The following is an 11,470-nucleotide window of genomic DNA, read 5'->3' as shown; positions in this document are numbered from 1 at the left end:
CTCAGCCATAGACTCAGCCTGAGCCTCAGCCTCAGCCTCAGCCTCAGCCTCAGCCTCAGCCGTAACCGCAGCCTCAGCAAATGGCTCAAGCACCCCAACAAGTAGATCCTTATGGGGGATGGCCAATGGCGAACTATGCATCCTACCCAGCTGAGTACATGGAGCCAATCTACGAGCGGTTTCGTAAGCAACATGCTCCCAAATTTGAAGGGACAACCAACCCCTTCAAGGCTGAAGAATGGCTTAGGAATGTAGAGTCGATCCTAGCACATATTAATCTCGGCAATGCGGACCGCATATCCTACGTTTTGTCTCTTCTAAAGAAGGATGCTAGAATCTGGTGGGATTTAGTTCAGCAGACTCATGACGTCGCCACTATGACATGGACTATATTTGTGGAGCTCTTTCACAAGAAGTATTGCAACTCAGCAGTCATTGCTACAAGGGTAGAAGAGTTCACCAGTCTAAAGCAAGGCGACTTATCGGTAGTAAAGAATGCTCGACAGTTCGACCGACTAGCCAAGTATGCACCAGAGTTGGTTCCAACAGACTTTTTGAGGGTCACCAAGTTCGTTAGAGGACTCAGACCAAATATTTAGCTAGGAGTCAAGCTAGCAACTCCTAGAAGAACCACTTCTTACGCCGATGCTATAGAAACAGCTATAGAATTGGAAAGGCTTCAGGCGAATGTTAGTAAGGAGGAGACCAGTAAGCCTGAACCTAAACAACAGAATCAACCTCAGAATGGTCAGAACCACAACAATAGCCATCAGAATAGCAACAATAATGGCCAGAAGAGAAGGCATCCTGACAATAAGCAGTCCAACAATGATAAAAGAGCACGGACAAACAATAGGGCACTAGGTCAGGTTATGTATAATACCCGCAGTATTCTAAATACCAAAAGAAACATCCTTGTGAGTGTCGTGCAAACACCAAGGGATGTTATAATTGTGGCCAGGAAGATCATCAGAAGAGGGAATGTCCACAGCTCAAGCAAGAAGAGAAAAGGGACAACAAGATGGTTCCTGCCAGAGTCTTTGCCTTGACGTAGGGAGAAGCTGAAGCTAGTAACAAAGTGGTCCCAGGTCAAATTCCTATCCTCAATAATATATGTTCAGTATTATTTGATTTGGGAGCAACACACTAGTATATCTCATTAGGAATGATAGAGAAAGTAGACAAACCTTGTGAAAGATTTAGAACTAGGTTTGTGACAAAATTGCCTTCGGGCGAAATATTCCTATCATCACAGATAGTACGAGACGTACCGATCAAAATCGAGGACGTAGAACTAGAAGGAGACCTGATAGAGTTAGAGAACAAAGACTTCGACATGATACTGGGCATGGATTGGCTAGCAAGGCATGGCGCAACCATCGACTGTAGATGCAAGCAAGTGATGTTCGAAACTCCTAATGGTCAGAGACTATGTTTTATGGGAAAAGTTTCAGGACTATGAACATCTCTTATTTCGTCTCTCAAATCTCAAAGGATGATAGAGAAAGGATGTCACACATTCTTAGCCAGCATCATGGATGTTGTAAAGGAAACACCACTAAAGGTTGGAGACGTCCGCATCATAAAAGAATTCCCAGAAGTATTTCCTGACGACTTACCAGGGTGGCCGCCAACTCGGTAAATTGATGTCACAATCGAGCTAGTACCGGGAACCAAGCCTACCTCAAAGGCACCATACCGGATGGCACCAACCAAACTCTAGGAGTTGAAGACGCAGCTACAAGAACTCTTAGACTTGGGTTTCATCAGACCAAGCCATTCGCCATGGGGAGCCCCAAATCTATTTGTGAAGAAGAAGGAGGAAAGCATGCAGATGTGTATAGATTATCAAGAGTTGAATAAAGTGACAATTTAGAATAAGTACCCGCTACTTCGGATTGATGACTTGTTTGATAAACTCCAATGAGAGACCGTATTTTCTAAGATTGATTTACGATCTGGGTATCACCAGCTCAAGGTACGGGAAGAGGATATTCCCAAGACAACTTTTAAAACTCGATATGGACATTACGAGTTTTTAGTTATGTCTTTTGGTTTTACCAATGCTCCGGTTGCATTTATAGAGTTAATGAATTGGGTCTTCAAGGATTATTTGGACAAATTCATCGTAGTGTTCATCGACAATATTTTGGTGTACTCTAAGGACGAAGTCGAGCACGAGGAATATTTAAGAATGACCATGTTGTGACTGAAGGAACATTAACTTTACGCCAAGTTCAAGAAGTGTGAATTTTGTCTTTCGCAAGTAGCATTCCTCGACCACATAGTATCTAAGGACAGAGTTACTGTAGACCCAGCTAAGGTAAAGGCTGTAAGGGATTGGCCAGGACCTAAGAATGCATCAGAGGTTAGAAGTTTTCTTGGGCTAGCAAGCTATTATCGGAGGTTTGTAGAAGGCTTTTCTAAGATAGCCACTCCGCTTACCAACCTGACTCGAAAACAGCAAAGGTTCAATTGGACGGATAAGTGTGAAGAAAGCTTCCAGTTGCTTAAGGATAAGCTATGCTCATCACCAGTAATTTGTGTACCAACACCCAACGACAAGTTTGTAGTCTACTGTGATGTGTCGAAGCAAGGTTTGGGTTGTGTGCTAATGCAGAACGACAAAGTGATAGCCTACGCCTCAAGGAAGCTGAAGGAATACGGGCAACGCTATCCAGCGCACAATATAGAGTTGGCTGCGGTGGTCTTCGCATTGAAAATCTTGCGCCACTATCTTTATGGAAAACGGTGTGAGATTTATACGGACCACAAAAGCTTAAAATATTTCTTCATGCAGAAGGAGCTCAACATGAGGCAGCGCAGGTGGTTAGAATTAGTAAAGGGTTATGACTGTGAAATCCTATACCACCCGGGAAAAGCAAGCGTAGTTGCTGATGTGATAAGCAGGAAGAGTTATGGGAATCTACAAGCATTATCTGGAATAGAAAAGTCGTTTCAGCAAGAGTTGATCAATGTCAGAATAGAAGTAGTCATTGATAGACTGGCTAACTTGTCCATCCAATCAAGTATGTTAGAATATATACGGATCGAAAAAGGGCATGATGACACATTAGTATCTCACATAGTTGCAGTTAAAGAAGTCAAGGCCATAGATTTCTCTATATCAGGATAGGGGTTCTTGAGATATAAGGACCGGGTATGCGTGCCGAATGACTATGGAATTAAGATGATAGAAGAGGCACAAAATACTCCATACTCAGTTCACCCAGGTCGACCAATATGACTTACGACCTTAAGGCATTGTATTGGTGGTTAGAAATGAAGAAAGACGTAGCAGAATATGTGTCTAAATGCTTAGTATGTCAGCAAGTGAAAGCATAACATCAGCGGCCTGCGGGCTTATTGCAACTGCTTAGTATTCCAGAATGAAAGTGGGAAGACATAGCCATGGATTTCGTGTCAAGACTACCACAAACAAATAAGCAGCACGACTCAGCTTGGGTAGTAGTAGATAGACTAACCAAGTCAGCTCACTTCCTGCCTATCAAGACTACGTACACAGTAGATCAGTACGCAAATGTTTATGTCTGATAAATAGTACAACTGCATGGAATCCCTAAAACCATAGTATCCGATAGAGGATCGGTGCTTACATCGAGATTTTGGGAAATCTTGCAGCAAGCCATGGGTACCAAGTTAAGTCTTAGTACGACAGTTCATCCTCAGACCGATGGTCAGTCCAAGCGTACCATACAGATTTTAGAGGATATGTTATGTGCTTGTGTACTTGACTTTAGAGGATCATGGAGTAAGTATTTTCCACTAATAGAGTTCTCCTACAACAATAGCTACCATTCAATGATCAGGATGGCACCTTATGAGTTACTTTATGGAAGGAGGTGTCGATCTCCGTTACATTGGGGCAAGGTAGGAGAAAGGAAACTTCTTGGACCTGAAGCTATTAGAGAGGTTCAAGATGCAGTAGCGCTGATTCTAAAGCATATGCTCGCTGCTCAGAGCCGACAGAGAAGTTATGCAGATGCCAAACGGTGTGATTTGGAATTCAAAGTCGGAGATCAAGTCTTCTTAAAGATATCTCCTATGAAAGGTGTGAAGCGGTTTCAGAAGAAGGGCAAGCTTAGTCCCTGGTTTATAGGTCATTTTGAGATATTGGACAAAGTGGAAATAGTTGCATATAGATTAGCCCTACCGCCAGCTCTAGCAGATAGCCACGATGTGCTCCACATCTCGATGATGCGTAGATATGTGTCAGACCCATCTCACATCCTCAAGTACGATACGATAGCACTCTAGAAAGACTTGAGTTACGAGGAACGATCGGTTAGCATCCTAGATAGAGGGATGAAGGAATTACGGTCTAAGAGTATTCTAATAGTCAAGGTCCTATGGAGTAATAGTTCTGAACGAGAGGCAACGTGGGAGTTGGAGGAAGACATATTAGCATTGTATCCGGAATTTTTTGGTAAGTAAATTTCGGGGACGAAATTCTTTTAAGTAGGGGAGAATTGTAGTGTCCCGGAATTTTACTTAGCTAGATAGTAGTAGTAGTAGTAGTAGTAGTAGTAGTTAGTATAGTATGTAGTATGTTAGTTTCCGTGGATTTTGGTTCAAGCCGGGACTTAGTTGGAAACTCATAGCAACAATAATGGATTTTATAAGTTTAACCTATAGTTTAAGAATATTAATTATAACATAAGGTTTGATTAATATTGTTGGTTCTAGAAATATTATTTATTATAACCTACGGTTTAGATAGAATTATTAAGAGCATGACAATTGTCATAATCATGTTTATTAAGGATTTAAGAATTTTTGATGAATAGTTTAAATAAAAGAAAGTTCTAGAAGCTCTAGAACCTTCCAGCAGTAGTTAGGATCACGTTTAGACTTAGTCAAAGTTGTTTTATCAATTCAAAATATGTTGAAAAAGTGCAAATACGTGTTTGATATATCAACGTATCTCGATATATCACAACCATAGGGGCCGATATATCGCCTACGGAACATACAAAAAACACGTCGACTTCGCACAAACGATCGAACGGGGCTCAGGAATATGGAGGAGGTGATATATCGCCTATAGAGGGCGATATATCAGCTCCCCCTCTTTTTTTTTAAAAAAAAAATTTGTGGTTTTAAATTTAAAAATAGCCTTAACCACTTAGACCTGCCTTTGAACAATTTTGACTGAGTTCAGGGCGTCTGTTGAACAAAAATTCAAATCTTTTTCATTTTATATTCATTTATTTATTCAAATTAAAAGGGGTTAGTATCACTCCTTGAACTCTATAAATAGGACCTAGTACTCATCGATTTTCTTCATTCTTTAAGCATTTGTCTAGAGCCTCCAAGTCGCTAAGGTTACTATAGAGAGAAACACTTGGGTATTGGGTTAAAAACTTTATCATTCTAAGCTTTTCTAAACACTTGGGAAGTGAGATATAGTGAGATTTCGGTATCAAGGTTTAGATCAATTTATAAGATCATTTAAGGTATTCTTATCCCTAAGTTTAGTTCTTTATGGTTCTTTAGTTTTCTTTTATTTTCTTTCAGATCCTAACTCTTGTTTATGAATCTTGGTTAGGTGTTTAACTTTCTTGAAACTTAAGGTTCTTTTCGGTAAGTTTCTTCTTGATGGTTTAGTTCTCTTTTCATCTTCATTCTTCAGAAATACTCATGGTTTTGCTATTGGTTTTTAGGAGTGATCCAATCCCATTCTTGTTCTCAAATATCCCAGTTTTTTGTAAGGAAAATAGGATAGATTATATGTGTTTATATGTTTATGTTATGATATATTTTATGCTATAATATGTATATGTATAAATATGTTTTATAGTCGCTTGGGCATATGACTTGCTTAGATAGCAAGCCCCAAGAATTTTTATCATTTTCATAGTTTAGAGTTATGATTTACCCTACCTCAATTAGTAGACAGAGGACCTAGATGGGTTATCATATACTACCATGTGTTCTAACCTACCTTGATTAGTAGACAAAGGACCTAGATGGTTTATCACATGCCATGTTAATGAGTTAATGACCACTAATATTGTAGTCCTATATGATATATGTTATTATAGTCATATGATTTATAGTATATGTTTATGTTATAGTCTTATGTATACGATGTATGTTGTTAGTAGATTTTCCTTGTTGGGCATTAGGCTAATTCCTCTATTTTTAGCTTGATGCAGGAAAATGATTATGGAAGGTGGAAACATTCATGGCAGCTTGGATTGTGTGTTAAGGATGAATGGACTGCGTGACAATCGAGGATGACGTTATTTTTAAGTCTTTTGAATTATGTTTCTTTTGTAATTCTACACTTAGTTTTTTTTTTTAAACAATTGATTTAAGTTTATGGTTTATGTTTTTTTTTTTGGTATTAAACAATGGGTACCCATACCGTATTTTATATTTCATATTTTACTTTGTATTTTGAACAATATTTATTTTGGGGTTTTAAATAAAGTTATGTTATTTCTTATGTATGTTTCCCAAAAGAGTAGCTATGTCTAGTAGTTTTAATGGTCCAAGGTCTTAGATAGTTGGATCATTACATCCCACTACGGCTTTGCACTAGGGTTTCCCTTACGAGAACAATGATTTATGTGGTTCGTAATTTATCAGATGATGATGATGGTAATAAATTTTGATTACTGCTGATTTCCTTGAGAACTACGTTGTTTGTAGTTATTGATATAGTCATGTTCGAGGAAGGTTGCATTTGTCGATTCAAACACCTTTTGGTCCTCGTGATTGTAGAGGCAACCGCCACATGTCTTTTCAGCATAAACCACAAAGATACACACTTCTAACCTTGAATCAAGTTTCCCTGATTTAGGTCTAAGAACATGAGCAGGACAACCCCATATGCAAAAATGGCACAAACTGGGTTTTGTGCCATTCCACAGTTCTAATGGAGTTTTGCTTATGCTCTTTGATAGCACTACATTGAAAATATATGTCATTGTTTGAAGTGTGTAACCCCAGAAGTTAAGTGGTAATGAGAAATAGCTTAACATAGACTTGACCATGTCCAACAGGGTCTTGTTTCTCCTTTCTGAATCACTGTTCTGCTGAGGTGTTCCAGGTGCTGTGTAACGACCCAAAATTACTAATAAGGTTTAAGGACCTTGATTAGTGTGCCGGGAGGGAAAAATTGGAGGTTATGTGAATCAATAGTGTGAGAATGCATGTTTATGAGTATTGGGTGAGCATGCGGGCCCTGTTCGACTGGTAAGGGCTTAATCGTAATTTTGGCCCGTTAGGGCATAAACATAATTGTGTGTGATAAATTTTTGAGACCACATTATTATGTGGATAGGTAGATATATATATATATATATGTGAAATATATGAGAACTACATTATCATGTGGATAAATATGCAGCCGGTGACTTGGGGCGATCCTAGGGAGCTAGATAGCAGGAAAGTCACAACGGGGCTTAATGCTTGACTTTGGGCAAGTCAGGGGTACTTTAGGTATCATGTAGTGATTTGGAATATCGGGTGATGAAAATAAATATATGGAGATATATTTGAGGTTAGAATGTTTAGGCGGGAGTACTGGGGAATTTTACTAATTTGCCCTCGGGGACGTTTCCGGTACCCCCAAGCTTTGGGATTAGTCTAACAACCTAAGGATATACTTGGAAAGACTTAGAAAATACTAGATAGAAAATGTAAACCGACCTTTCAGCCTTCTCTCCCTTCTCTCTCTTTCCTCTCCCTCTTAAGGAAGAAAAACTCTGATTTTGTAAAGGGAAACCAGCTAATCTCTGGGAATTGAAGGGGATAAGCTAGAGGATTAGCTCAAGAACTAATCAAGGACTGAATTAGATCCAAGGTAAGCATTGATTTTTGTTCTGTGGTTAGGAACTTTAAGAAAAATGGCTGAGTTTTGAATATTTGTGGTTTTGGCATTTAGGGTGGAATTTGAGGCTGGAACTTTGAAGCTAGGTCAGGGAAACTTGTGGAGAGGTGATACTACTGCTAAGGTAAGTTTCAATTTAAAGTTTGATGGTCGAATTCTAGAAATACCATGGCTGGTTTTGAGTTTATGGGTTTGAAATCTCAGAAATTGGAATTGGGATTTTGGTGAGTGTTAGGCTGGATTTCTGATTGGATTGCGTTGTTTAAATTATTCTAATGATGTTGTTATTAATTGGTTTTGAGTTGGGGTCTTTGAGATGGCTTAAGATGAGGTTTAGAGATTGAAAATTGTGGATTTTTCTGGGTTCGAAGGGTCGGGCCGCGACATGGTTCTTGGTGAGCCGCGGCCCTTCGAGGTTGTTGCATGCTGAGGAAGGAGGGCGGGCCGCGGCATGGTCCAAGCAATGCCGTGGCCCTTACTTGTTTTTGTGCCCATGGAGGGTTCTGTCAGGGGCCATGCCGCGGCATGGATGGTCCATGCCGCGACGCTTAAGGGATTTTGAGAATTTAGGCTTGGGAATTTAACCTAGGGTTCTCGGGGTTGAGTCTTTTACCATATTTGGTGAAGTTTAATGTTCCGAGGACTAGAACTTGGTTTAGAAGCTCATTTAAGATTGTTAATGGTATCCTTTATCTTGGTTGTGACTAGGTGCTAAGCTAGGGCTCGGGGATCGGATCGCGCTCAAGGAGCATCGCTTATAACTAGCTCGTTTGAAAGCCAAAGGTAAGAAAGTTGCACCTGATTATGTGGCTAGGTTGGGACTAAGTGTTCCCTATGTTTGTATGCATTGCTATGTGAATGTGATTAACCATGTGGACACGATGGGATTAAGAGCTCCCTACAATTGTATATCATGTCATGAGATGGTATTATTATGCCATGGGACATGCGATAACCGGCCTAAGAGTGTCAGAATCAATATTTGCGCACAGGGCGCTGCTCGGCCACTGGTAGCTGAGGCAGCTTATCTATCACTGAGCTCAGTTAAGCTGGCCGGAGTCAGTGAGTATTACACTGGGGGCGGCCCAAGAGAGCCGAAGACAGTGTATTAAATAGAGGGTGCGACTAAAGGCGCTGACCCTGAATATCATTTGATTATGATCGTGAATATTGTGTTATGAACGTGATTTGTTGGCTGTCTGGATGACAAACTGTTAATCTGTTGTGTGATATCACTGAATGGATAAATGTTATGAAATGCTGAACTCCTGGTTGCGCATTGTGAAATATTTGATAAATTATGTTGATCTTGCTATGTTATCATGCTTTCTTGTTGGGCCTCGGCTCGCGGGTGCTACGTGGTGCAGGTAAAGGCAAGGATAGGCTGAATCAACCATGAGTTGGAGAGCTATGGGGGCGAGGTGTACATTGTCAGCTGCTCGGCCGCCACGGTCGAGGAATTGTACAGGGACGGAAACCTAAAATGTATATTTTTCCATTAGAGTGGCTTGAATTATTTGTAACTCTTGGAACTTGTTGTAACTAGGACGTCTAAATCCTGTTTTGAGTTTCCATGTATTAAACTGTCATTTTTAATGAAAATGGCCTGTTTGTGACCAAAATCTTTTATTCCTAATCTGTTGATGACATTGAATTCACACTTTGTTTAAATGACTTGATTAGCAAGTCTTGCACTATTTTAAACACACAGTGCAACGGTCTTGGTTATCCAGGGCGTTACATGCTGTGAGTTGGGATAGGATACTATGCTCCAGCAAGAAAGCATTGAATTCATAATCCAAATATTCTCCACCTCAATCAGATCGAAGCATTTTTAAAGATTTACCTAATTGCTTTTTAGTTAGCGATTTGAAGTCTTTAAACTTACCAAAAGTTTATGACTTCTTAGCCATTAGGTAAGTATGACCATATCTTGAATAATCGTCAATAAAAGTGACGAAGTATTTATAAGCACCACAAGCTTGAATATTGATTGGTCCGCATACATCACTATGTACGAGCTCTAGCGGTTTCTTGGCTCTATTGCCTTTTGTTGAGAAAGTTCTTTTAGTCATCTTGCCATCAAGACAAGACTCGCAAACCGAAAGAGTTCCAACCTCTCGTTCTCTCAAAGGTCCATCCCTTGTTAACCGGTTTAGTCTGTCTAGGCCAATATGGATGCCAAAGATATGTATCATCATCTTTAGAAACTTGTTGCCTTTTTGTTTATTGTGGATTAGCTACTCTAAACAACTCATTATTTAAAACAAATTGTTCATTTGGTTTAAGCACATATAGTCTGTTATTTGGTTTTGCACAACATATATTTAAATCATTCTTTAAAATAACAATCTCATTATTATAAAAAGAAATTCCATATTGTTGTTCATGGAAAAGAGATAACGAAATTAAATTCCTTATACAATCCGGAATAAAATAAACATTGTTCAATAACAAGAACTTATTACAGAATTTAAACGGACTCGTCCAACACCCTCGGCCGACACATGTGCTCCATTCCCCACTCGCATAGACACCTCTCCATCAGCTAGTTCCCTTGATGATACAAGTATCTCCATAGAAGAACAAATATGGTTAATGGCTCCCGAATCAACAATCCATAAATATTTATCATTTTCCACTAATGAAGCTTCAAGAACAAGTAAATCAAATTTACCTTTCTTTTTCAGCTCAACGAGATACTTGTTACAGTTTCTCTTCCAGTGTCCCATAACTCCACAGTGGAAACATTTCCCTTTAGGGTCCTTCTTATTTTTGGAGTTAGGGTCTTTCTTGTTCTCATTGGCTTTAGGTGTCTTCTTTCCGTTCTTGGGTTTGATTCTCTTGTCCTTATCATTCCACTTCCTCTTGAAGTAGGCTTCTCTTCCACGTTATTTGCCTCAACTTCCTTGGATTTATCCTTGTTGGGGATTTCAAATATCGTAAGCTTATTCAACAACTGAGTCGTGTTGAATTGGAGTTTTTTCATCACATAGTTTGTGGTGAACTGTTGGAAGGAACGAGTGAGGGACTCAAGTACGTTCATCAATTGTAGCCCCATGTATCTCTGCCTCATGCATTAACTTAATTATGTGTAATACATGAGTTTTTTCAGATACACATTTCTTCATCTTAGTGTTCATGTAGCTGTGAGTAGCATCATGTCTACTTTGATCAGATTGTTGCCCAAACATGGCTTGAAGAGAATCCATAATCTCATATGCATTCTCCATCTTTTCATGCGTCTAGCGCAGAACATCATCTATGCTCACAAGCATGAAGCACTTGGCTTTGTTGTTGGATTGAATCCGAGCATCATACTTATCCCGAACATTTTTCGAGGCATTGGCAACGGGCTCTTCAGGACAATCCTCTGGAGGAAAAATTTGTGGTTCTCACAAACCAGCATCAAATTCAGATTTGATTACCAATTAAGGAAATTCTCTCCATTCGGTTTTTCAAGTGCTAGTAAAGCAGTTAAAGGGTTGTGCATAGTAGACATGACTGAAATAAATGAAGCAACAATAAATACATTTGAAAATAAATATCAAGTATTAGAAAATAAACATGATGCATAAATGAAACAACTAAAACACATAAAATAAACAT

This window comes from Humulus lupulus, chromosome 1 (assembly GCF_963169125.1).
Source record: "Humulus lupulus chromosome 1, drHumLupu1.1, whole genome shotgun sequence".
NCBI classification, from domain to species: domain Eukaryota; kingdom Viridiplantae; phylum Streptophyta; class Magnoliopsida; order Rosales; family Cannabaceae; genus Humulus; species Humulus lupulus.
The sequence above is the reverse complement of the archived record's forward strand: the minus strand, read 5'-3'. Positions refer to the sequence as shown.